Below are 26,227 nucleotides of genomic sequence, written 5' to 3'. Positions count from 1 at the left end.
ACCTCCAAATTTTTGTCAGTTTTATCATTACTTTTAAATTGGCAAGGGTTCTAACTTATACATTCTGCTATATCACTGTAGTAAATTATCTTATTGTGTATTAGGTTTCCAGAAATATAAAACTAGTAGATAGCATTGAGAATATTAAAAGTTTAGAAATATTCGTTAAGCCAAGGAATATGATTAACCATTTTGGAAATACATTCTCACGCTCTTAATCTGTGCCACGTGGAGCAGAAGACTCTGAATATTAAGGACCAATAGATTCTTATTTCTCATATTCCATTACTCAGAATCACTCTTCAGTTTAGTTTCCTCCATTTGAGGACCACAGCTTCATCATTTAACTTTATGTATTTTCTTGGATTCTCTTATTACCTTTCATTTACCTTGTTAACTAAGAAATATCCTGGCCATTTGGTTTTTAGATCATCACACTTTTTAATCATGCCATTTAATACAGGAAGGTGACTGTCTTCTTAAAGATTTTCTCTGGTAGCCTACTAACTTCCTTTTCTAATTTGAATTTATTACCTGGCATGTCTGCTACTTAACTGTGGTTCTGGGATTTAATTCCATTTGCTCTATTGGTTAAATTCACAATTTTTTTATATGCCAAGTATTCTTCTTTTTAAAAAGAGGTATTTTATAGGATTATATCCTCTAGTAATTTTTTTTCCAAACACATGTAGGAGAGGTAAACTTTCTGACTCTGCATGTTTGAAAATGGCTCTATTTTTCTTTCACATTGTACCAGCCTATTTTAAATTTCCAAGAAACATCAAATTTCTACAGTAGCCTTCCATGTTATGAATGCACAACATTAGTGCGTTCCTATCCCTTGGAAGTCACAACCTAAGTGAATTGGTTACACGCTTAGGGGATAAAATAAATCCCTGGGCTTCTCTCCACTACAATATTCATGGTGAAGTTATATCCCATACTTTACCTTTAGCCACTGTTTCATATCAGTTGCGAAATCAAAGTTTCATTATACAGCCCTCCTGGTAGATACTTGGAGGAATTACAACACACTTCAGCATGTTTTGAAATGGCCTTTCTCCTGCCCATATTTTACAAAGGCATAATTGCGTAGTGGGAGCCTTTGGAAATTTTAAGTATCTTCTGTGAACGTGGAGCAATGCAGACATGTTGGCCAAGCTGATCATTTTTGTGGTGGATCTCACACTTGTTTTGGCCATTTTTGCTATCCTCTATGCTGTTTACTTAATAGCAACTGCAGGTATTTTCATCTTGGCCGTTTTCTATATTGTCAAAAGGATGAACAAAAATTGTGACTCCAGCAAGGACATCTGGGTGCTGGATTCCAGCACTGCTACCGGGAAACCATTTGCCAGCAACATAGGGGGAGTCAGGTCCAGGATGCTCCCTGTCCATCTTCCAGCATCAAGAGGAGAGGCTTTCTTGCCCAAGAAGTGTGGTTCTGTCTTCTAGAAAGCAAGGAGCTATCTGTGGTGGAGGAGGCACATAGGAAGACCTGCCCACTCAACCAAGAGGTATCTTTTTTTAAATAATTTTTTAATGTTTATTTATTTTTGAGAGAGAGAGAGAGAGAGACAGGAGAGAGACAGATTGTGAGCTGGAGAGAGGCAGAGAGAGAGGGAGACAGAATCGGATGCAGACTCCAGGTCCTGAGCTGTCAGCAGAGAGCCCGATGCAGGGCTTGAACTCATGAACCGAAAGATCATGACCTGAGTTGAAGTCAAATGCTTAACAGACTCAGCCACCCAGGCTCCCCCAAGAGGTATCTTTTTAAATACATCCTGTCCCCCAAATTATATAAGCTGCTGGTTCCATTAATTCTGGGTTCACCACCACTGAATGATACATTTTATTAAATAAAAGAAACATGGTGGTGGGCGGGGTGTGGGGTGGGCCTGGGTGGCTCAGTGGGTTAAGCATCTGACTTCAGCTCAGGTCATGATCTCATGGTTAATGAATTCGAGTTCCACTTCGGTGAGCCCCACTTCTGGGGAGCATGAGTCCCACTTGGGGTAAAACATGAGCCCTGCTTTTCAGGTGACCTCTCTCTCTCTCTCTCTCTCTTTCTATCTCTACCCCTCATGGGATTCTCTCTCTCTCTCCCTCTCTCTGTCCCTCACTCACTTGTGCCCTCTTTCTCTCAAAAGAAAAGAAAAGAAAAGAAAAGGAGAAGAAAAGAAAAGAAATGAAACTTGCGGGGGCTCCTGGGTGGCTCAGTTGGTTGAATGACTAACTCTTCATCTCAACTCAGGTCATGATCTCACAGTTTGAGATCGAGCCCCGTGTGGGGCTCTGCACTGACAGTGTGGAGTCTGCTTGGGATTCTCTCTCTCCCTCTCTCTCTCTCTCTGCCTCTCCCCTGCTCATGCTCCCTCCTCTCTCTTTCAGAATAAATAAACGCAAAAAAAAAAAAAAGAAACTTATGTATCATATTATATCTTATTCCTTAATGAATTTGGATCAACCAGTATATTTTCTTCTGCATGAGGTTATTTTTAAGATGAGCATGTGCAACATTCATTTTAATTATCCCTTCCGTGAATGAGCTCATACAAGCAACATGCATGTTCAGGGTGCAAAACAGAAAGCAAATGCTTCTTATCACTGCCCCCATTTTCAAAAATGGAGTTGGCAGCCTCCATAAGAACTATAAACCATTTTTGTTTTCAACTGCAAGTCTAATTTACCCAGTAAATCAGGGAATCCTACCTGTGCTATTTTCTCTCCCAAGCATTGGTTAGCCACAGGTCACAAGTAGTTGAAACTTTTGTTTTTGTTCTTCAGTTCTTGGTAGAAAAGGGAGTTTGAGAAAATGGCTGTTCTTTCTATCTATGGGTTCTTTCCTTGATTCCAAGTGGTTGCCCTCAAGTGGACAATGTATTTTCAAAATGGTCCTTGGAGCAAAAGCAGTATTTGAAACATGTGAGATGACACACAGGAGGCTTCCTCTCTTTTAGGTTGGTGTTCTGGAACACCAGCAATTTTAAGGAGAAAAATTCATGCTGGTATAAGAATAATGCTCCAAACCCTGAAACTGGACTCCTTTGGAATTACTGGGTGGCTTATTCTGTTTCACCGCTTTGGTCCAGTGGAAAGAGGGGGATCCGTTTTGTCATGGTTTTTGTCAGATAAATGGCCAACAGAGAGTCTGTTTGGGTGTTTATGGTATAAATCCAGATAATCCATGGCATAACTGTATTTTCTCAGGAGCAATATACAGCTAGTTTGCAGAAGACTGTGGTAAATTGACACAATGTTAGCCATTGTGATTACAGCTTCTTAACCAAGCCCTTGTCCTCATATTTCATCTCCATTGCCTTGTGGACTTTTGGCATCTAATTCTATTTCTTCCTGACAAACTGAAAAAAATCACTTTAGTCTCTATGTAAGATAAATGAACTCCTTACCAAAAAAAGTAGAATTTGACTCAATAAGGAAAAATAATGAGCTTAGTCCCATGAACAACAAATACTTAAACTTTTAGTAGATCTTAAGCATTCTTGCCACACACACACACAAAACAGAAGGAAAATATGTGAGGTGATGTGTTAACCAGCTCGAGTGTGGTGATTACTCCAAGATGTATACATATATCAAAATATCAAGTTATATATCTTAAATATAGACTATATGTTTAATATTGTAGGTTATTATATTGTAAATATATGCCATATGTAAAACATCAAGTTGTACACATTAAATATATACAATTCCTTATCAATAAAGTGAAAAAAAGCAATAGGAAAAAAATTACAAATAAATGCAGCGAGAAAGAAAAAAATATACTTTTAGAAAACAACGAATTAACTTTAGCTTAATAATGTTACCCATGTTTCAGTCATGGTGTTGGTTCAAGAGTATAGTAACTGCTCCACTGAAGAAACTGATAACTTTTGTTGAATGAGTTAAGGGATTTAAAAATAATCCTCCATTACATAGTTCCCAGTTTTACAACAAAGTGCAGTGTGGGTAACCTAGCTGGTGGGATGTGGGGTGTCCAACCAGACCACACTTTAAACTATTGCCCCTGACTGCTGACCACCTGCATTCCATTTATAATCACAGAGGCGTTATTTTGTGAAATGGTTTTTCAATTCTAAGAAAACTCAACCATCATGAAATATCACAAAAGAGGTACACAGAGTATGCACGTATTTGTCTTCAAGTCTTAGTTCACTCAGCAACTTCTCTAGAAGGCACAGAAGGATGAGAACATGGTTAGGTCAATTTTGATTCAGAAGAGGCAGAAGAACAGGTCCTGAATATGAGGCATTGCCTGAAGTCAGGGATCCTAGAGAAGAACTGAGGGGCAGGGATGAGGGAGAGGAGCATGAAGAAGGGGGGGAAAGACCATGACATGTGAACATGGGGTGTGATTAAACTGAAGGACACCAAGGCGAGCATAAAACGTTGCCTTGTATAGCTTTTGGATACCTCAAGAAACTTCTACACTCAACTGTGCTAGCATTCAGGGGTAATGAGCCACAGATGTACCTCAGCAAGGATTTCTTACATGGTTTTGCCATTTTTACCAGAGTTCTCTCATTTTCTGTGTGTTCCTGATGTAAAGGATTAGGTCAATGATAATGATCTGATAAGAAAAGAAACCACAAGTGCTTTACATTTTGAAGATCTTGAATATCTTGAGCCTCCACTGCACACCTGTCTTACAGGTGCTTTCAGAGAATTGCTGGCCCTGCAGGGTGTTGGGTTTGCATGCCTTTCCAGATTTGTGCAGCTCCCTTGAGGTGCTTTTTGCATCCAGTGCTGTGCCTATCCATTAGCCTCTATGTGGGTTCCAGAAAATTAGCTTTAGTTTAGCTGAATTCTAAATGCTATTAAGTGAGAATTTATTCCTAAGACCTATTATTTACCAACGATTCAACTAGGGCTCCTTTTAGCTTTATTTTATAGACTGTAGCAGCTCAGTCTTAAAATTCAAAAGGACCTTGACAGTCTTTGGATACACTTCTCAGCCAATTAAGAAATACATTCTACAAAATCCCTGGAAGATGGTTGTTCAGGTCTGCTTAAACATTTTTCATGAGAAGCATAAGACAGCCTGTTGTTAAGAAGTGCTTTATAACATCCAGTAGGAATCTGAGCCCCCACAACTGCCATCTCTTTGTCCTATTTTTGCTCCATTAAGCAGTCTAGAAAATAGTTGACTAAGTACAATGACTTCACTGGAACCACAAATCCTAAGAAGAAAAAGGAGCTTCCCTCCTTATTTTCTACTTGCTACTCAACCATGGAACAATGTTGCCCTTTGCAGTGCAAATAGCCCCATTTAAAACCATAACTTGTAAAATAAATCTAGGATGTATTGTGTACTTTAATAGAGGAGTCTTAATTTGTCTTTTCTGACTTCTTGTACATATTTGTTAATCAAGAATTTTGAAATTCATTTCTTCGAAGCTTCCTGAAGTCTGGGAGAGTTGCCAATTTGCACTGCAGAGCAGCATTTTATTAGTGCATTCATAACTATTCAAATGTAATTCTAATGCACTGACCCAATTTCACAGCACATCAAAAATTTAATTCAACCCCAGATGACTCTCCAGATGTCCAATAATCTTCCAGTGGATGTTGTTGTTTAGAAGGTCAGATGAATTTGAACATTTAGGAAAAATTGGCAAATTTGTCAATACAAGTTATTTGTATATGAATTCAGAAACAGCCACACTTCAAGTATGCTAATCACTACAGAATGAAGCCCCCTTTATCAAAGGTAGCTGAAAGTGGAGAATTGAGACAGGGTCCAGTCACCCCATTTCTGGTGATACTGGGACCAGCTAAAACCTATCTAGGGCTGGGAAAGGGAAGTCCCCATGGCCAGGATCCCTATGGTTTTGTTGCTAGGCTGGGGGCAGTTAGAATGCTAGAAGCCAAAGATTTTCTGGCTTTGTGGATGGCTGAGGGAAAGCAAGCTTTCACAACCCTCAAGACAAGAGTGCTCAAGTTTTGCAATGCATTCCTGGAATGCATCAACTCTTTTTTGTTTCTGCTTTTGGTGACATTGCTAACATTATATAAGTTTTCGAATCTGGGATTCCAATTAGGATCTTGACCACACTCGTTATTGGCAATTTGTGTCAAGTCGCTGCCCCTCTAGGCCTCTGTTCCCCTATCTGAAAAGAAGGAAATGTGAACCCAATGACTTGGAAGGCTCTTTCAGGTCTAAAATACCGTAAACTCTAGAGAATAACATGAGTTATAAATATGAAATGTGGTCAACCAAGATGGCAACTTGCATAGAGGATCTCTCAGCATCTCTCAAAATGCCTTTGTGGGGCACCTGGGTGGCGCAGTCGGTTTAGCGTCCGACTTCAGCCAGGTCACGATCTCGCGGTCCGTGAGTTCGAGCCCCGCGTCGGGCTCTGGGCTGATGGCTCAGAGCTTGGAGCCTGTTTCCGATTCTGTGTCTCCCTCTCTCTCTCTGCCCCTCCCCCGTTCATGCTCTGTCTCTCTCTGTCCCAAAAATAAATAAACGTTGAAAAAAAAATAAAAAAAAATGCCTTTCTAATATCTGGGGGATTCATGAGATGTGAGAGCCCCCAAGGGACAAGGTGACAATTTTCAAGAGCATTTACAGAACTGAGGGAAAAACTCTTGGAATAAGTTTTCTTAGACACCCAAAATGTATCTTGATGTTCCTATTGCACCACTTGCTTATAAGTAAAGGGTGACATCACATGCACATCTGCATCCCACAGACATCAATTATCCCATTAGTTCCGACAGGCTGTCCAGACTTCTAAACCTGTGCATTCTTGTTGTTACCTCTAAGCAAGGCATCTCTTTTGTGTTCTATATTGATCATGTACATTACTTTTCCTTCAGGATCTCAATTTGTTCATTCACAAAATAAATACATCGTATAAATAATACTAATCGCTACTCCTGGGCTAATATTATTATTTTAAGGATTTATTGAATAGATGCTTATTGGTACTCACTGTACTAGACAGTTTGGCAAAACAAAGACATAGAATACATAACCTTTGACTTCAAATGGATTCCTATTATGTTTCAATTTGAGGGAATCTATGAACTTGACATGAATTAGAAAACTCATGCAAAGTAATCAACTACTTAAAAATTTTTTAATACTTTTTTAAAAGTTAAAGTTTCAATAAAAGCTCCGAGTTCGCCAATTTTAATTTCTTCACTTTTAGTAGCCTGTGTTTTGAATAAGCAAAGTAATGCAGGTTATCCAGTTGATTTGCATTGTAAGTCATCTTTGTGCCTTAGAAGACAGGCTTTGCTAAAAGTAAATGGATTGATTAGCAACAATTTCTTGAATATGGTGCCAAAAGCACAAACAAAAAATTAAACATAGACAAACTGGAGTACATAAAAATTTAGAAACTTCTGTGCATCAAAGAACACAAACAACAAATTGAAAAAGCAACCCAAGAGATAGGAGAAGATATTTGTAAATTATGTACCTGATAAAAGGTTAATACCCAAAATATATAAAGAACTTTTACAACTCAACACCACCGGCAAAACAACCTAATGATAAAACGAACAAAGGACTTGAGTAGACATTTCTCTAGAGAAGATATACATATGGTCAATAAGCACATGAAAAGATGCTCAATCTCACTAATTATTAGGCAAATGCATATCAAAGCTACAGTGAGATACCACCTCACACTCATTGGAATCGCTACTATTAAAAACCAGAAAATAACAAGTGTTAGTAGAGGTGTGGAGAAATCAGACCCCTTGTACACTGTGGATGGGAATGTAAAATGGTGTGGCCACTATAGAAAACAGCATGATAGTTCCTCACAAAAGCAAAAATCGAATTACTGTATGATCCAGCAATTCAACTTCTGGGTATTATACCCCCCAAAATTGAAAGCAGGGCCTCAGAGAGATATCCATACACCCATGCTCCTGTCACTAATGAACATGAGGTCTGCCCCATTGATTGACTAGCTCCTCATGATGAATTCAATGCTGGTAGTCCCCACCATGGAAATTCTACAAATAAGTACTGTACATTCTTAGGTAAATTGAAAATGATTCATAGCAGGTTTCAGCAGCATTTATTAGATTTGCTTTCAGTCTTAAACGAGATAAGTCAATAATTCACTTGGTGCTCAGATGTAGTTAATTGTTAGGAAGGCTATTCAAATACTTTAGAGAAAATATAATTAACTCAATTAACTTAATTAACTGAAGGCCTCATTTGAAGGCTCCTATTGATAAAGACCAAGAGGGGACAACAGAGAACAATTGCAGGATATTTACTCTGTGATTGTTCTTATTCAAGACACTCAAATGAGGTGACAATCGTATTTCCAGAGGTTCCGGTTCATGATTTCCTTTGGGAATTAAGCCATCTGCTGCAAATGTCCACCTCTGAGTTATCCACATAGCAGTCCAGCCCATTCCTCATATTGCCTCATGTATGCTAAGAGTCTTGGCACCAAACTGAAATCATGTTTTTCCTCTTCTGGGTGAGGAGCTATAGGAATAAATGCCATTTGAAGTCTTTGTTTACACATTGCTGCCAGAGTAATCTTGGTAAAGGATAATGTGGGTACTTCTTTTTATGCTTGAAGACTTGATATAGCACCTACTCACCTGAACGAGAGTAATGTGAATATCATACCATAGTAATCGTAGCCTTCTAACCACTTAGCACCAATTTTTCCACTGCAGGTTGGCTGAGACTCAGCTGATGTGGGCTGTACATGGCTGGGCTGGGCTGTAAGCTGTTACAGGTGGGGTCCATATCTGGTCCACAGGTCCCTCATTCTCCTTGGACTGGATGCTACTTGAAGCATGATCATCTCAAGAAAGACAGAGGGACACTTGTGGACACTAAGGAGTAGGTTGGAGTTGGCACACTGTCACTTTGAATCATATTCCTTTGGCCTAAGAATGTCACATGACATCAGTGGGACAAGGAGGTACCCTCCTTCCATGGGGGTCATGAGAAGGAGGAGTATTTGCTGAATAATTGAATAGACCCATGAGAATAACATTTTTATAATCAATAGCATTATCAATATTATTAATTGGTCCTTATTTGCTATGAAACAAAATGCAGATTTAACATTACCAAAGTGAAGTTTAATATAGGAGTTCAAATCCATGTGCTTTACTTTTTGAGATTTTCCATGATTCCAATTAGAAATAAATTGGGTCTATTTGCTAGAAAGAAGTGCTTAGAAGCTGAGTCTGCTCTTTCTGTGGCAGTTTCTCAAGGCTGGAAATTATTGCATTGTGTGTGCTCTGAACTCCTTCCTCAGCCTCCATCATCACTGCTGATGGCTCAGCTCCCCCACAAGGGTACATAGATTGGATCAAAGGTCAGTGCTGTCTTGGTAGAACTGGAGCTTTGGGGCAGGCAACATCCTAGGTCTACCATAGAATGGCTCTGAACTTGGGCAAGTCATGTAAACTCACAAGTCTACAGCTTATTTAGTAAAATTTGCCCAAACTGACAAATAGGTTGCTGTATTGATTGAATGAGACAAAATATGGAAATATATTTCAAAATATTAACCAGAAAATACAGAGACTACAATCTCTGTGGGTTTTAGTTCTCTTCCACTGTGTTTATTTACTTAATTTCTCTTAATAGTCAAGAGTCACTGAGGGCAGAACAAAATTTTTCTCCTATGGATCAATAGTTAAATAGCATTCTTATATTAATTAATTATTCTTAGACATCACTGACAGAAATTGATTATAATAAAAATGACCAATTGGTGAATTATTTAAATTTGGTTTTAATAATATGGGTTACCACACTTGTTCCAAAATTTCCATTTCAGAATGTCACCTAACAGATATTGACCACAAAGGAGATAACTTATTGAAGCAAGTGATTTTTCTCATTTTGTTAAAAATGATAATTATTCCAATATATAACTGAAGTCTTATTAATATTTAATCAAGTAGCACTCTTAAATTTTTTTTTTTTCAACGTTTATTTATTTTTGGGACAGAGAGAGACAGAGCATGAACGGGGGAGGGTCAGAGAGAGAGGGAGACACAGAATCGGAAACAGGCTCCAGGCTCTGAGCCATCAGCCCAGAGCCCGACGCGGGGCTCGAACTCACGGACCGCGAGATCGTGACCTGGCTGAAGTCGGACGCTTAACCGACTGCGCCACCCAGGCGCCCCCAAGTAGCACTCTTAAAGTATTTAAGAATTGTCAGAATTCTGGGGCATCTGGGTGGCTCAGGCAGTTAAGCGTTCTCATGGTCTGTGAGTTTGAACCCTGCATCAGGCTCTGTGCTAACAGCTCAGAGCCTGGAGCCTGCTTCAGACTCTGTCTCCCTCTCTCTGTGCTCCTTCCCCGCTCATACATACACTCTCTCTCCCTCTCTCTCTCTCTCTTTCAAAAATAAATAAACATTTTAAAACATGAAGAATGTCAGAATTCCTCATTTCACTTTACATGTGGTTTGTTGAATAAGAAAATGTTATGACTAATTCATACATTCTGAATATTTTTTTTCATCTCCAGTTTTGATTGCCAGCAGTTTTACCAAATAACATCTCTATGAAACACTATGATTTCAAGTCACTGTTGGTCTTGACAAGTTCAAAAGGAGCAAATAACAGATTTCTTTTAGAACAAGATTCATGTATCTGAGACAGGCCTGCCAAATTTAAGACAAATGAACTTGGGAAGGCTCTGTTCCTAAGGGTTATTCACTTCACAGCCAGGTTTATTTAACTGGAGACCACTTATAGTATGAATAAGAAAAATAATATAAACATAACTTTTGTGGAATCATGGGATAGTTCATATGCTCACACATCTCAAATATGTAAATTAATCATTCAAAAAAAAAGAACAATTTCTGAAAACGGACATGACTATAAAAAAAAACCATCAGTAGCTGTATAAAATCCATCTTGCTTATATTATACTAGTGTTTTATAAACACCAGTATATGGATAAATATTAATTTTCTCCAATTCCTTTACTCTGAAATGTTATAGATGCTGGCAAAATTCTTGAGTTGCCACATAAACATTTTTAATACTCCCAGAGTTAGGAAAACCTCAAAACTCCAACATGGAAATGCTGACATCAGGATATAAGATAACACATTTTAAGAGCCTCCAAATGAATTGCTGCATTATAGGCTTCATTCCATTGTTTTAAATGGGATGAAATAGGGGCGCCTGGGTGGCGCAGTCGGTTGAGCGTCCGACTTCAGCCAGGTCACGATCTCGCGGTCCGTGAGTTCGAGCCCCGCGTCGGGCTCTGGGCTGATGGCTCAGAGCCTGGAGCCTGTTTCCGATTCTGTGCCTCCCTCTCTCTCTGCCCCTCCCCCGTTCATGCTCTGTCTCTCTCTGTCCCAAAAATAAATAAACGTTGAAAAAAAAAATAAAATAAACAAAAATAAATGGGATGAAATAGTCTTCCTTTTATTTTTTATTTTTTTTGTATTCTTTTCAATGAAGAATGCTTAAGCTCCTAAGAAAGCCTGAGGTGCATGAAATAGAGGATACGAATGCAAAAAGATTTTAATTCTAAGTAGTAGCATATCAATCAATGGCTAATGTGTTTTAATTCTTCAATCTTTCAATGCTCTTTGCACTGTGACTTTACAATCCCCATCAGAAGGTGCTGTGTCTGTTTTCCCATTTCTTTAATCTGGGCTGGTCTTTGGACTTGGTTCAGCTAATAGAACATGTTGGAAGGGAGCCAGTTCCTGGTCTATATGTTGCGGGGCCTCCCCACTTCCACACTCTCTTGGACTACTGCCAGCATCTTGGGAAAAAGCCCCTGCCAGGCTGCTAGAGGATGAGCTCATGTATACAGCAGGGCCCTATTGTACTAGCTAAGGCCATACTAGACCCGCCTATAGCCGGTGACTCCCAAACATGGTGAGAGGGCCCACCGGTCTCACCCACACCTGACCACAGATGTGTAAGGGAATCCTGTGAGACCAGAAGACCCACCTTGCTGGCTCATAAACCTTTGAGCAGTAATACCTACTTACTATTGTTTAGCTACTACTTTTGGGCTACCCTAACTCATGTTGAGAATGCAGTTTCTTAGAAGATCTAAATGTTTTTTGTTTTTGTTTTTATTTTTGGTTTTTGTTTTATTTACAGAAGCTGTTTTCATGCTAGATTTGCTCAAATTCACATTGGTTTTGTAGTTCTGAGGAGAATTCATTGGCTTAAGGCTGTTTTCACAGAAACTCACGTGTGATGTAATTTTGTCCTGTATCTTAGGCTACTAGAAGCCTGATCATGCCACTGGCAAAGAAGTAGCCAAATAATTTCAAAAGGTGAAGAATCCAAATCCCGTCCTTAAAAAAAAAATTAAAAATTAAAAACAAGAAAGTTTAGTAAAATGAGTATTAGTTTGTGGATTTTTTAAAATGTTCATTTATTTATTTTGAGAGAGTGGGGGAGGGGCAGAACAAGAGGAGAGAGAGGATCCCAAGCAGGATCCACACTTGCAGCGTAGAGCCCGATGTGGGGCTCAAACTCATGAAACCATTAAGATCAGGACCTGAGCCGAGATCAAGAGTTGGATGCTTAATGGACTGAGCCACACCAGTGCCTCTTAGTTTGTGGATTTAAAGGCTGGTTCAGTTGAACTCACAGTAATGAAAGCAGAAAAGATGTCAAGAAGACAGAATTAAGTCTGAATATAATTTTTCTCTCAAAATGTCAACATGTATATTAAAATGTATACAAAATTATGACAGGTTGGGTAAACAGCAACAAATACATGTTGTATAAAATACAAATAATATGAGGGAATACAGAAAAGGCAAGCTTTTAAGGGATGAACAAATCCAGACCAAGAAAACATTAATAAAAGGTTCAAGGTGTGATATAAATATTAGAGAAGTTCAAATTTAAAGAAGAGAAGTCTGAAAGAGACAAAACACAGAAGACAAAAAGTCTAATCCACAGCAATAATTACCTAAGTAATAAGATAGCAGAAAATGTTAAACAATAAATATCATAACAAAAAAAAGTGAACCATGAACTGTAAGAAATGCTAGGAAACAAAATAGATCATAGATACGTAATAATATGAAGTTCTGAACAAAATAATTGAAGCTAAAGTAATAAAATATAGTAAAAAGCTATATCCTAATAACAAGTAATATACTTTATTTCAATCAGTCATATTTACAAAAAAATTTTGTATGAATTAGAATGAAAAGTAGAAATAATATTAGACTATGCTCAAGATGTGTGCACACACACACACACACACACAAAATAAAACTAATAATAACCAAAATTAAAGAGAAAAGCTGCAACTACCTACAATCTTAAAATTTTTCTTTAGGAAAACGTCTGGGAGCGAAGAAGTAATCAGAATTGAAATTGCAGAGTATTTACAAGGTTATTATAATTAAAACACTGAACATTGAAACTTAAAAGCTGAGAAAAATACATAGCCTTACATAACTATGTAACTAACAGGAAAGAATAAAAACAAAAGAATCAACTATGGAAGGTCCAAAGTTAGAAAGATTAACAACATAAACTTAAGGAAAAAAATAACAAAGATACAAAGAAACTTAATGAACTAGAAAACAGAAAAAAGGTGGCTACATAAATTGAAAAGCAAGTAAAGAGGGGCAAAATAGTAATACAACAGGTAACTTACTGCTGAACCTAATTAACAAAGGAGAAAATACAATACTGACATTTTAAAATAGAGAATCAAAAACACAGAGGTGCTTCAAACTACCCAAAATATTTTGCAAACTGCATTAAACAAAAAAAAAATTTCATTTCATCCCCTTTTGAGTCATGACCATATACTATTGTGTTTTTGCTTTCTAATGTGAGAGAATGCATGCACGTGCCACTGGAGGAGAGGGGCAACGGGGAGAGCAAGAGTAAAAATCTTAAGCAGGCTACACACTCAGTGTGGAGCCCAATGCCAGGCTCAATCCCACGACACTGGGATCATGACCTGAGCTGAAATCAAAAGTCAGATGTTCAGCCAACTGAGCCACCCATGCCCCTATACTATTGTTTTTAATCTTCTGGGTTCCATGGGTAGGGTGCACAGGTTGGAGGTCAAGAAGTCAGGTGTGATAGGGGTTTTGGGGGAATGGAGATTGGAGGAAAAGGACCCAGAGACCAGATTTTGGGCAAGGATCCTCTGGAAGCAGGAATGGGCTGAAGGAGGTGGTGGCTAGCTAGGTGTCAGCAGCCAAGCCAAGGCAGGGAAGGAGAGAGCCCATAACAGAAAACGTGCATGAAAATGTGTCTATCCAGCAAAGGGGACTGCAGCAGGGTTATTTTTGCCACCTCATCTTTCGGTACACTTCCCCAAGTACCCTATTGGCCATCTCTCAGAATCTTACATAGTTTTTTTTTAATTTATTTTCTTTATGTTTATTTATTTATTTTGAGAGAGAGAGAGAGAGAGAGAGAGAGAGAGCGCACGTGCGCACATAAGCAGCAGAGGGCAAGCAGCAGAGGGGCAGAGAGAAGGAGAGACAGAATCCTAAGCAGGCTCCACACCATCAGCACAGAGCCTGATGTAGGGCTCCAGCTCACAAACCCGGAGATCATGACCTGAGCTGAGATCAAGAGTCAGACACTTAACTGACTGAGCCACCCAGGTGCCCCTCTCTCATAGTTCTAAAATGCACTATGTGTGTTTGTTTTCCAATATCTACTTAGACTTATGTTGTAACAAATATCTGAATGAGATCTATTTAACGTAATTTTTAACATGACTTGATTTGGTACTCCTGGTTTTGGAAATGCATATTACACTCCTGGTTTTGGAAATGCATATTACACGAAAGGAGGGTCTAAACCTCTTTGTTCCCTCAGCAGGAAATTAGAAAGGGCAGGTTCCTCTGAAAGAAGCAATGTTTTGTTTCTTCCTTTGAAAGTGCATTTTAACCAAGCCGAATAGATACTAAGCAGCTGGTCAGTTAACTTGACACTGAAGAGCAATACACAATTTGTATCTTATTTCCAGTTTCCCACAATGAGTGTTAATTCCTCCCGGCTTTTGCTTTTGCTATTTTTCATGAGCAGGACATTTACTGATTTCCTCTCTACTTGGTAAACTCCAAACCAGGTTCAAACTAAAAAACAAAGTTTTACATTTAAACTAAAACACCTCCATTTTAGTGAAGGTTTTCCTGGTAACCCCAGGCAAAATAAACCCCTACCTCTGTGAGTTCATATTGTTTTGTTCTTAAGCATGGCACTGATTTTGTATTGTATTTACAGTCCTGTCTCTTACTAAGCCACAAGCTCTTCAAAGGTCCAGTGAAAGAACCTGCAGCCCCTCAAATGTTATAGATTTTAACACTAAGATAAATGCATTTGAAATTAAATACTTAAATTTTTTATTTTTTTATTTTTTTTAATATTTTTTAAAAATATTTATTTATTTTTAAGAGAGAGAGACAGAGTGTGAGCAGGGGAGGGGCAGAGAGAGAGGGAGACAGAGAATCCAAAGCAGGCTCCAGGCTCTGAGCTGTCAGCACAGAGTCCAATATGGGGCTCAAACCCACAAACCATGAGATCACAACCTGAGACGAAGTCAGATGCTTAACTGACTGAACCACCCAGGCACCCCAAATACTTAAATATATGTACATGTTCAATTGTGCATTGCAGTAATGGTAATGGTACCTGGCTTTGCTAGATCTACTCCAAATTTTAGTCAATTAAAAGAGTTTTAATGGGGGCGCCTGGGTGGCGCAGTCGGTTAAGCGTCCGACTTCAGCCAGGTCATGATCTCGCGGTCCGTGAGTTCGAGCCCCGCGTCGGGCTCTGGGCTGATGGCTCGGAGTCCGGAGCCTGTTTCCGATTCTGTGTCTCCCTCTCTCTCTGCCCCTCCCCCGTTCATGCTCTGTCTCTCTCTGTCCCAAAAATAAATAAACATTGAAAAAAAAAATTAAAAAAAAAAAAAAAGAGTTTTAGTGTTTCGAGGTGATTATCTTTCCAGAGGGAATAATTATTCTCTATTATGATTATTAATTAGATTTTCCAATTGGGTTTGATTGAAGAGAGCCACATTTTTAAATATGCCAGTTCACTCCTCATTTTATCTAGCACATGAATACATATGACTATATTTGGATTCCAAATAAGTAATGAGAAAAGAGAAGCATTCAGTGTTTGAAAAGAATGAATTACACCACCCCAAGGTGATCTGTTTGTCTGCCATGATAACTAATGCAGCTCTCCCTGATAACCAAGAGGAATAAGAAATACCTTACAAATACACCATATTTAAAATAACCTATATTTTAATAACCTACTCCGACATGGATTTTTATTTTCTCGGAGAGCTATTCAATGATTTTGCCCCCAAATTGTATCACATGTTTGTTTATTTAATTTTTCAATCAGTAGTCATGCATTAGATACCTGTCACTTTAGCAGGCACTATATGCTAAAGACACATAAATAGCACAGGCAAATGTTTTAAAAAGTAAAATTATGTTATGCATTCATCACTGCCTTGATCCCCAAGAAAACGTATAGCTTATCCTTGAAGAAAAAAATGCCATTACATTATATACTTGAAATGGATATAATGTTATTTGTCAATTATATTTCAATTAAAAAAAGAGAGAGAAAGAAAAATCCGCAGGTTCTCTGTATAGGGTATGGCTCTTAGCTTTCCCAACAGCCAATAATGTTTTATTTTTTCATTTTTTTCTTTTAACTTTGGGACAGTGAGACACAATTTGCCTCATAATCATAGCAAATATGGAAACAATGCCAGCAAGCATTTCCTAAGGATGAGCATGCATGTTTTGTTGAACTCATTGATTCCAGTTGGGTAAGAGTGTTTCTTCATGGTGAAAGAAATAGGCTCTCCCATTAGGGCCGATGTCACAGAGCGGGTAGGGACAGGTCTCAGGCTCATAGTTACAAGGCCTCATACTTAGATTCTGTGATCCCCTCCGGAGTTTACATGTACAGTCACAAAAGGAAGCTAAAGGGTTAAAAGATAATGCCCCATGAATTCTTGAAAGTAAATATTGAAAATACACCCCAGTGTTTAACCCAATTTCATCATTTATTCATTTCTCTTCTTTTTTTTCCAGCATGCTAGATACCTTAAAAGGTAAAAATGACATGAGGATAAAAGGAAATATGGCAGTGGTACTGTATTAGCGTTGTATAGCGACAGGTGGTTACTATACTTGTGAACATAATATAACATATAGACTTGTTGAATCACTATGTTGTACACCTGAAATTCCTGTATGTTGTGTGTCAACTACACTTCAATTTTTTAGAAAAAGTTTTCATCAAAAAAAAAAAAAAAGTGAAAATGTCCTAGAACTCTTTCAATCTCTAAGAGACCCTACTTTTCAACAAAAATTAAGGTTTTGGCTGAATTATTTGAACCATGATTCTGGCTCAGCATTCTCATTGCCTCATTCTCCTCAGTTCCTAATCCCTTCTTAAAAATCAAAGCTCTGGGAAAAACAAGCCAATACACAGAGCTCTCAAATGTATCCCTCAATAGAGTGCCATAAAATACTTTAAGATAGTATTTACTTAAAATTTATGCCCCCTGAGTCACAGAAAACACACTCTCATATCCTTTCTCTTATTTTTATTTATTTATTTATTTATTTATTTATTTATTTATTTATTTATTTTCCTTTCTAAATGCCATTAAGATGAAATGAGAGGGATGCCTGGGTGGCTCAGTTGGTTGAGCGCCCATCTTAGGCTTGGGTCATGATCTCACGGTTCATGGGTTCAAGCCCCACATCGGGCTCTGTGCTTACAGCTCAGAGCCTGGAGCCTGCTTCCGATTCTGTGTCTCCCTCTCTCTGTGCCCCTCCTCTGTTCACATTCTGTCTTTCTTTCTCTCTCAAAAATAAACATTAAAAAATTTTTTTGAAAAAGATGAAATGAGAATATGGGGTACAATTCCAGGCCTTTCCTTGTTCCCAATTCCAGAGGTGCCATATATAAATACCCCCTTCCAAATTCACCCCTTACATCTTTTCACAAGTGTAATTACAAGGAGAAAATTTTTTATTTTATTCTCAAAGGGAGATTGAAACTCTAGAAGAGTTATAACTACAAACATGTAAGAGTATGTTTTTAAGTAAATGAATTTCATTGGTTCTCTCCTTATATTTCTTAAAATTTGAAAATACTAAAAAAAGGCCTACCATATTCTGACATTAAAAATAGAATTCTATGAAAGGAAGAAGTCAAAAAGCTATTCTCATATCCCCTGCCCTTAAGGCAAATATCAAGAGCTTGATATTTGTTCTTCCCAACTTTCCTTTATGCTTATTCTGAAATATGTATGTACTTACAAAATATCAGGCTACACATATCAGATTAAACTTGACTGTTCCATTTAAAAATGTATGCCTCCTAGGTCATTATGTGCATACCTATTTACGATTGCTGTATATTAGCAACTTTTTTAATATTGGCAAATTTTTTGCCAGCTTGGTAGATGGAGAATTTTACTTGGCATTTTGAAAAATTACCTATGAGTTTAATGTTGCTTATATTCCAAAATATCTTAATCTACTAATATAAAGCATACTCAGAATTCAGATATTTCTCAGAAACCCTACAGCAGAGAATTGCTAAGAAGTTTTTCTTGAGCAACTGCTGAATTTTTTCTATTTTTAATCTATTTGGATTGCACACAGATTATGAAATTTATAAGCCTATCTTCTCAATCTAACCGTGCATATTTTTTTTTTTGCTGAGAGGAAAATATTCAAAAGAAAAACCATAATTATTATTAAATTATACATTTATTTTGATATTATAACAATCAAACAGTAGATAAACTAAAAAGTCCTCATCCTTCCCGCGTACCACTTCCCAGAGGCAGTTGATGTGAACAGCTTGGTGTTTATTCTTTCTTTTTTTAAATTTTTTTTAAATTAAAAAAAATGTTTTATTTATTTTTGAGACAGAGAGAGACAGAGCATGAACAGGGGAGGGGCAGAGAGAGAGGGAGACACAGAATCCGAAGCAGGCTCCAGGCTCTGAGCTGTCAGCACAGAGCCTGACGTGGGGCTCAAACCCACGAACTGTGAGATCATGACCTGAGCTGAAGTCGGGACGCTTAACCGACTGAGCCACCCAGGCGCCCCTTGGTGTTTATTCTTATGAGCATTTTCTATGCATAGACCTATATCTATAGTTCATTTAATCTGTGTCTGTAAGCTCCTTTGGTATCTGACTCTAATTACATATATCTCAGACACCAGCTTATTTCTTCCTCTTTAACAGCTATATAACATTTCACTGTATAAACATGCTGCAATTTTTAAATCATTTATTTGTGTTGATAGAAATTTAGGTAATTCCAGCTTTCATGTTTATATAAGATATTTCTTTGCAAACATATAGGAATAGATCTTTACAGTAAATCTGTAAAGTGGAACTTTTTGGTCAAAATGTGTACGCCCACTGAAAAGTTAGTAGATGTGTCCTCCAAAAAGTTTAGATCAATTCATATCCTTACCAGCGTACATCAGGCTGGTTTCCCCTTCCCAAACCCTAACGTAATGATGTCATTCATTACTCAAGCTGATGGGTAGAAAAGAAATTCTATCTTAAAAAAAAAAAAAAACACTGAGCCTGGGTGGCTCAGTCGGTTGAGCATCCAACTTCAGCCAGGTCACGATCTCGCGGTCTGGGAGTTTGAGCCCCGCGTCAGGCTCTGGGCTGATGGCTCAGAGCCTGGAGCCTGTTTCCGATTCTGTGTCTCCCTCTCTCTCTGCCCCTCCCCAGTTCATGCTCTGTCTCTCTCTGTCCCAAAAATAAATAAACGTTGAAAAAAAAAATTAAAAATAAATAAATAAATAAATAAATAAACACACAGATTAAAAATTCTAAATATGGTTCAGCATCATTGAATATACTACTGGACATTTATCATTTGAACAATGTTCTTTAATTTCCCAAGAGATATACTCAGTATGTGACCATTAAAATGGCTCTAAGTTTCTAAAACCTAAAAGTTTTCTCTGTGGAGCAGTACACAGATGATCAGAGGCATGGAAAATGGACCATACTAACTAAAGATCCTTTAAACCTGCAACCCAGCTTGTTTTAGAAGAAGCAAAACGTATTTTTACTAGAAATTAATATTTCAAAATATATCAATATATATTCTAAAACCCAAGTACCATGGTCATCAGGTGTCTTGAAGAGTCCAATGTGTCAGATATAGCTAATTAAGGCCAAAGTTAGCTCTCTTAAACCTTGAAATTTTATAGCTATTGAAAACAGACAAGGGCTTTTCAAACCTTAAAGTGCTAATGCATCAACTGATGTCTTGTTCAAATGCAGATTTTGAATTCTAGGGTGGGGCCCAGGATTTTGCATTTCTGTGCCACTGCTGCTGGTCTGAAGACCACACTACTGAGTCGGGAAGGCTTTAGACCTCAACGAGTTTAGCTCATTTTATAAACAGAAAAAATGGTTAGTATACCCTGATACCCACATTTTTAACTTAAAGAAACACACAGAATTTCCTTAAGTGTTTTAAGCTAACGAACATCCTATTTGTGTGACATAAATAATATGTGAACAGACTTATGAATAATACAACATCTGTAGCTCTTAGAAAAGAAAACAGTTAATTAGGGATCACATGAATTATGTAATAATTTTTAACGTTTAATGTTTTGTTCTTTCTAGGTCATTCAAGCTGCTATCTACACATGAATAACAAAGAAATGCTCATAAACAAGCAGAAATACCCAGGAGGCATGAAGAGTTATAATACTTCAAAAATGTGTGTCTTGTGACAGCACAGCCACAGAAACGGTAGATTTTAGAACTCTAAAAACTCAACCTTGAAGAGATAAAAATGCTATCCAACAACACAGTACTGAAACTTAACGAAATGCCTCTGGAGCTTGAAATACCTAGAGCCGCCAAAATATTCAAGAATGAAATTGAAAAATGTTTCTTCAAAACGCCTTAGCTAACCAAACGTGAGCATATTTGCCATCATGGCAAAAGTGACTACTGCTTTTGCTGGTCTCAGCCTGGGCCAGGTGGGGCATCCTTCACTGTCTGACTGAAGACAGTGTGAAGGCCATGCTTCCTTCTACTCTGACCAGATGTGATTTGTCTCTCCACCATAACATCCTGTCAATAACCGTACTTGCCACACATCACATTCTCTGTTTTACTTGCTTCAGTTACTTGTAGTTTTTCCTATTTCATCCTTAGATTATTCTCTTTAAGTTTATTTGAGAGAGAGAGAGAGAGAGAGAGAGAGAGAACACACGAGTGCGAGTGCAGGGGAGAGGCAGAGAGAGAATCCCAAGCAGGCTTGGTGCTGCCAGCGCAAAACCTTGATGGGGGGCTCAAACCCACGAACCGTGAGATCATGACCTGAGCCAAACAAAGTCAGATGCTCAACCCATGGAGCCACCCAGGTGCCCCAATCCTTAGATTGTCCTTATGCTATAGCAGCTGCATCTCAGCTGCTCTGTATTGTCAACAGTGCCCACCCAAGTGCTGTGAATATTCATAAGCTTTTCTTAAATCCCCACAAAATCTACAGCCACAGGGATCAATGCTGTATAATCCAAGTAAAGATGAAAATGAATGAGGAGGACCGTCAGCTGAGGAATGAGCTTAACAGAGTTCTCAAAAATTCAACAGGAAGGAGCTAATGTTCGAATCCTAAACATCTGTTCACATCTTTACAAGTGGTTAATTCCTTAAGAGTAGTGAAATCAGTGGCTGAATCCTAGTTTTAAGAATTCTAGTTTCCATCTTTGTTTATTGGAAGTGAAGATGAGACTCTGACAGTGTCAGAAGAGCAGTTGGGCTGAGAAGGTGTCAGAGGAGCCATTGGGAGAGGAGAAACATGGGAAGCTTGGCATCCTGGAATGTGGACCAGCACTGGATTCTCAGAAAGCTAAGCTGGACACAAGAGTGTGTATCAAGGAAGTTTACTTTGGGAAGTTTCATCCCAAGGAACTGGATTGAGAGACTGGAAAGAGGAATACAAGGAAGGTGTGTTATGAAGCTCAACAAAACTGTGGGCAGTTGGGGCTTCATCCTCCAGGGGGCACTCTGAGAAGGTGTGGAGCATACACTGCAAAGTTGTCCACCAGAAGGACAAGGAGAAACGATCCATCGGCTTTCTTTTCCCACTGGTCAAGAGTGATGGGAGGCAGGGGGATGATGGTGTTCATGACTTTGCACTTCCAGGATTGCCCATGATTCAGAATAGCTGAATGGTTTCCAGAAGTTATCTTTTTTTTAATGTTTATTTTATTTTTGAGAGAGAGTGCACTAGTTGGGGGGAGTGGCAGAGAGAGGAGGATGACAGGATCAGAAGCAGGCTCTGCACTGACAGCAGAGACCCCGATGTAGTGCCTGAACTCATGAACCATGAGATTGTGACCTGAGCTAAAGTCAGACACGTAACCAACTGAGCCACCCAGGAGCCCCTCCAGGAAGTATCTTAAGAGATGTCATAAGGAAAGGTCCAGAGCAGAAAGCAAAAGATAGATGTGGCCATTGATGTAGGGTGCTGGCAGGTGACACCTTCACCAATCTGGGTGCTGTAAAAAGGCGGGCAGAGAGGATGTGATCTAAGACACAAGAGGGTGCTGACACAAGCTTGTAGAAGCACATGAGTCTAATGCAGATCTGTCTGCCCTGGAAATAATGAGCACAGGTTGATAACCATCCCTTCTGAACAACAGTCTGTGAACGGAGCCCAAAGACCAATAGGTAGCCAGAGAGAGAAAGTAGATGGGGAGTGGAAGAAGCTAGGGCACTGGGAACATTGCCCTTGCCTAGAACCAAACTCCACCTTCTCTATGCTTCAAACACAGACCAACATGTAGGTTGGAGTTTTTCTTTCTCTCTCCTTATGTCTTTGATATTTGGTTGCTACTTATTTTAACTTGCCAACTCTAACAGAAAGCAATGCCATCTGCCAGCCATTTTTTATCTGCTCATTAAGTTACTTTAATGGCTTTAGGTGCTCTGAGTTTTAGGGAAAGCTCTCAGCTTTTTCTGCTCATAACCAATCTTCGTTTGGGTTATTCCAAAAGCTGCCCCTGAGGAAAGGATGTGGGTCCAAGTGGTCTACTTGGGAGGTGACCCCAGGAGGTGCTGTGAGTGGGGAGGGAGGGAGGGAAAGAAGGCAGCCGGTGCAGGTGTGCGCATGAGCAGGTTAGCGGTATCCAATTTTTCTGGGAATATGCCCCACTGAGTGACAGGGTAACTGGCGTGTATGTGCACTGAGTCCAGTTCCTAATTAGTTGAAGTTTACTACTGGGAGCAGTAAGCTGACTGTAGCCCTAAGCTGCCCTCCACACAGGCAGACAGAACATACTTCCCTAGTGCCAAGGAAGCCTCCAGGCAGAGAAAGCAAGCAGAGAAGTGTGGCTGGTTGAGGTGGAGGGGGTGGGTGGCTACTACCGCTATAATGAATCTAGAAGATGGCAGAAGACATCTACATCAGGGCAATGGTAGTAGCTCCTACAATACACTCTGAAATTATTTTGCAAAGGGCAAAATGTCCAAACATGGAGAAAAACAACAGCAACCACCTCCTTGTGGCATCTAGATGGAAAGAATAGTCGATTAGTACAGGGTAGGAAGGAATTAAAATCAGCTTTGAAACTGAGGTCATTTTTAAAACTGCAGACAAAACATTCAAAACAGCATTGAATCTCCTTAATAAAAATTCCCTTGCTATTACTGAAGAACACATTGGGAAAGAAACCAACATGTTTATTGCTCTGGCCTATAAACAAAGGACTTCACCAACCCCTGTTAAATATCAACCGCTTGGCTCTGTTTCTCTATGAACACCCAGAAACCGGAAACCTGGGAGCTTTTGATTCTCTTGTACTAGTTATTGTTCTGGACCACCAGCAGGGTGGAGTCACTCAAAGATGAGAGGCAGTTTAACCTATTTTTTTCCTCCACCCGATGCTTTCCATTGGAAAAGCTTAATGAAAACTTGCCATGGATTTAGGGGATTTCACCATGGTTAGAAGACTGCACAGAGCACAAAAGAGAGGCTACGAAGCAAATACTTTCAGTGGCTTCATACGTTAAAAATTCACCCCAATTCTTCATTTTCTGTACTCACCTCTGCCACAGCCTTTCAGTGAGCTGAGACAGCCCCTCCTTCGGATCTGGGCTTGGCCACATAACTTGCTTTAAACAATGTTAATGGACATGACAAAAACCCAAATGTTGGGCTTGTCTTCGTGGCATTTGTGATCCTCTGTGAGAAGAATATGTCCTAAGTAACTGCCACCCCTCCCTCAGCCCAGAATGAAAGAAGGAGCTGACTTGACCCCAATCCCAGCCAGGAGCTTCCATGATGAAACACAACACCTGAAGCAAAGCTGCCCAGCCAAGCCCGTTCTAGATGAGATCAGAGCAGTCAACCTGAGAACTCAAGCATGCAGACAGTTGCTTATGGTTGTAACCTGCTGAATCTGGAGGTGAATTTATTATGCAACATTATTGAGGCATTGTAATCTTTCTCAATAAATACCAAAGTATCCAATATACTAATTCCCATTTATTTTTATTTATATATACAAAGCATTTATTATACCAAAGTATTTATTATCCATAGAAGAGAGAGATTGAGGGAGAAGAGTGGAGAATGAAGACTTTTTCCTTTTACTCCATCTATTTCTGTAATTAGGAATTTTTTTTATAACTATGCACTACTTGTTTAATTTATAAGGAAAATAAATCTGACAAACGTTGTTTCCACAAATGAAAAGGAAACAAAAATATTAACATGTTATAATATTTTTGGTCAACATCTAACTACCCACCTTATCATTTATACAACAAATTAAAATCTTGCTACTCAAAGTAAGAGCCTTGGACCAGCAGCAATGGCATTACCTAGGAGCTAGATAGAAATGTAGAATCTTAGGCCCCACCTCAGACTAGCAAAATCTGTAACATGACTCTTGGGTACAGGCAAATTTGAGAAACAATGCTCTAAAAAGTTGCTTTTTATTTTTTCCTTTAATCACTGAAAATGAAATGGTTTAAAAAGTGAAAGATTTTATTTAAATTTCTTTCCTAAAATGTGAAAAGTATTGGAAAGTATCTTCGAATATCAAAGATAATTTGTGAAGACAATCCTTTCACAATAGGAAAAAAAATAAAACAAGAAGGTTAACATTTTTTTAAGGATTAGAATGAAATCATTTCACTTAAAAAAATTTTTTTAATACGAAATTTATTGTCAAATTAGTTTCCATACGAGAAGGTTAAAATTTTAAACACACAACTTGAATTTTTCAGTAACTAGGGAGGCAGGCAACAGAGTAAAAACAAAACAAAAAATAGGGTTTACATATTTCAAGAAGAGAAGGGTGAGGTTTTTTGTTTTTGTTTTTGTTTTTGTTTTTTTGTTTGTTTGTTTGTTTTTTTAATGTGTAGTTTATTTCTGAGAGAGAGACAGAATGTGAGCGGGAGGGGCAGAGAGAGAGGGAGACACAGAATCCAAGGTAGGCTCCAAGCTCTGAGTTGTCAGCACAGAGCTCAATGAGGGCCTGGAACTCAGGAATCGTGAGATCATGACTTGAGTGGAAGTTGGACGCTTAACCGCTTAACCGACTGAGGCACCCAAGCACCCCAGGATGAGTTTGGTAAATTGCGCTTTTTTCCTCCCACATCAAAAATCAAAGTTTCCACTTCCTGAGTGGAAAGCCAGCCAAACCAAGGCTGTCTGGATTCTGCGTCCCCAGATGAACTTGTACTGTGCCTACCAGAGACCACATGAAGTAGCCACCTGGTTAATTCCCCACTACCAGACACTGAACAGGGGCCCAATCACATGGAAATCAAATCCATCTCCTTTACAACCTCTCACATCAGTCCGACCCCAATTCCTGCCTAGCATTTCCCCAAATGAGGTTCCAGGGACCAGGTTTGACTCCACCTCTAGTTATTCATGACTCATTTGTATGCGGGTTTCCTTATTATGCCATCATTAGCATGAGGAAAGGGCTCCTGTTGCCTGGGCAATGAGAAACAGCACATCCTTTGTGCCTATTGACTGGACACTACTTCTAGTTTTTCTGTTATGCTCTTGGGTCTTCTTTCTTTTAAAGTCAAAAAATGTAATCTTTTCTCAGTTCTACCTCTTGCTTTGTGGCACTCTCTGAAGTGTCCAGGTGATTTATTTGATTTCTCTTGTACTATTACCTTAACTCCTCTCATTTCCACTAGCTAATGCTGCTGAGCT

At 38.8% G+C, this 26,227-nt stretch overlaps 2 long non-coding RNA genes across 2 annotated transcripts in view; one reads left to right on the top strand and one right to left on the bottom strand.

Annotated features, from left to right (window-relative positions):
* The window catches only part of LOC147582636 (uncharacterized), a 152,759-nt gene that overhangs the window by 60,219 nt on the left and 66,313 nt on the right, over positions 1–26,227 (bottom strand). The gene's annotated exons all lie outside the window — the stretch shown is intronic.
* On the top strand, positions 974–24,522 carry LOC147582637 (uncharacterized). The gene is made up of 2 exons (XR_015249369.1): positions 974–1,517; positions 20,659–24,522. It is a non-coding gene; the product is annotated as an uncharacterized LOC147582637 (long non-coding RNA).

The sequence above is a fragment of the Puma concolor genome, chromosome A3 (genome assembly GCF_028749965.1).
Source record: "Puma concolor isolate L17-30 chromosome A3, mPumCon1.1.hap2, whole genome shotgun sequence".
NCBI lineage: Eukaryota > Metazoa > Chordata > Mammalia > Carnivora > Felidae > Puma > Puma concolor.
This window is presented reverse-complemented; position numbering and strand designations above follow the sequence as displayed.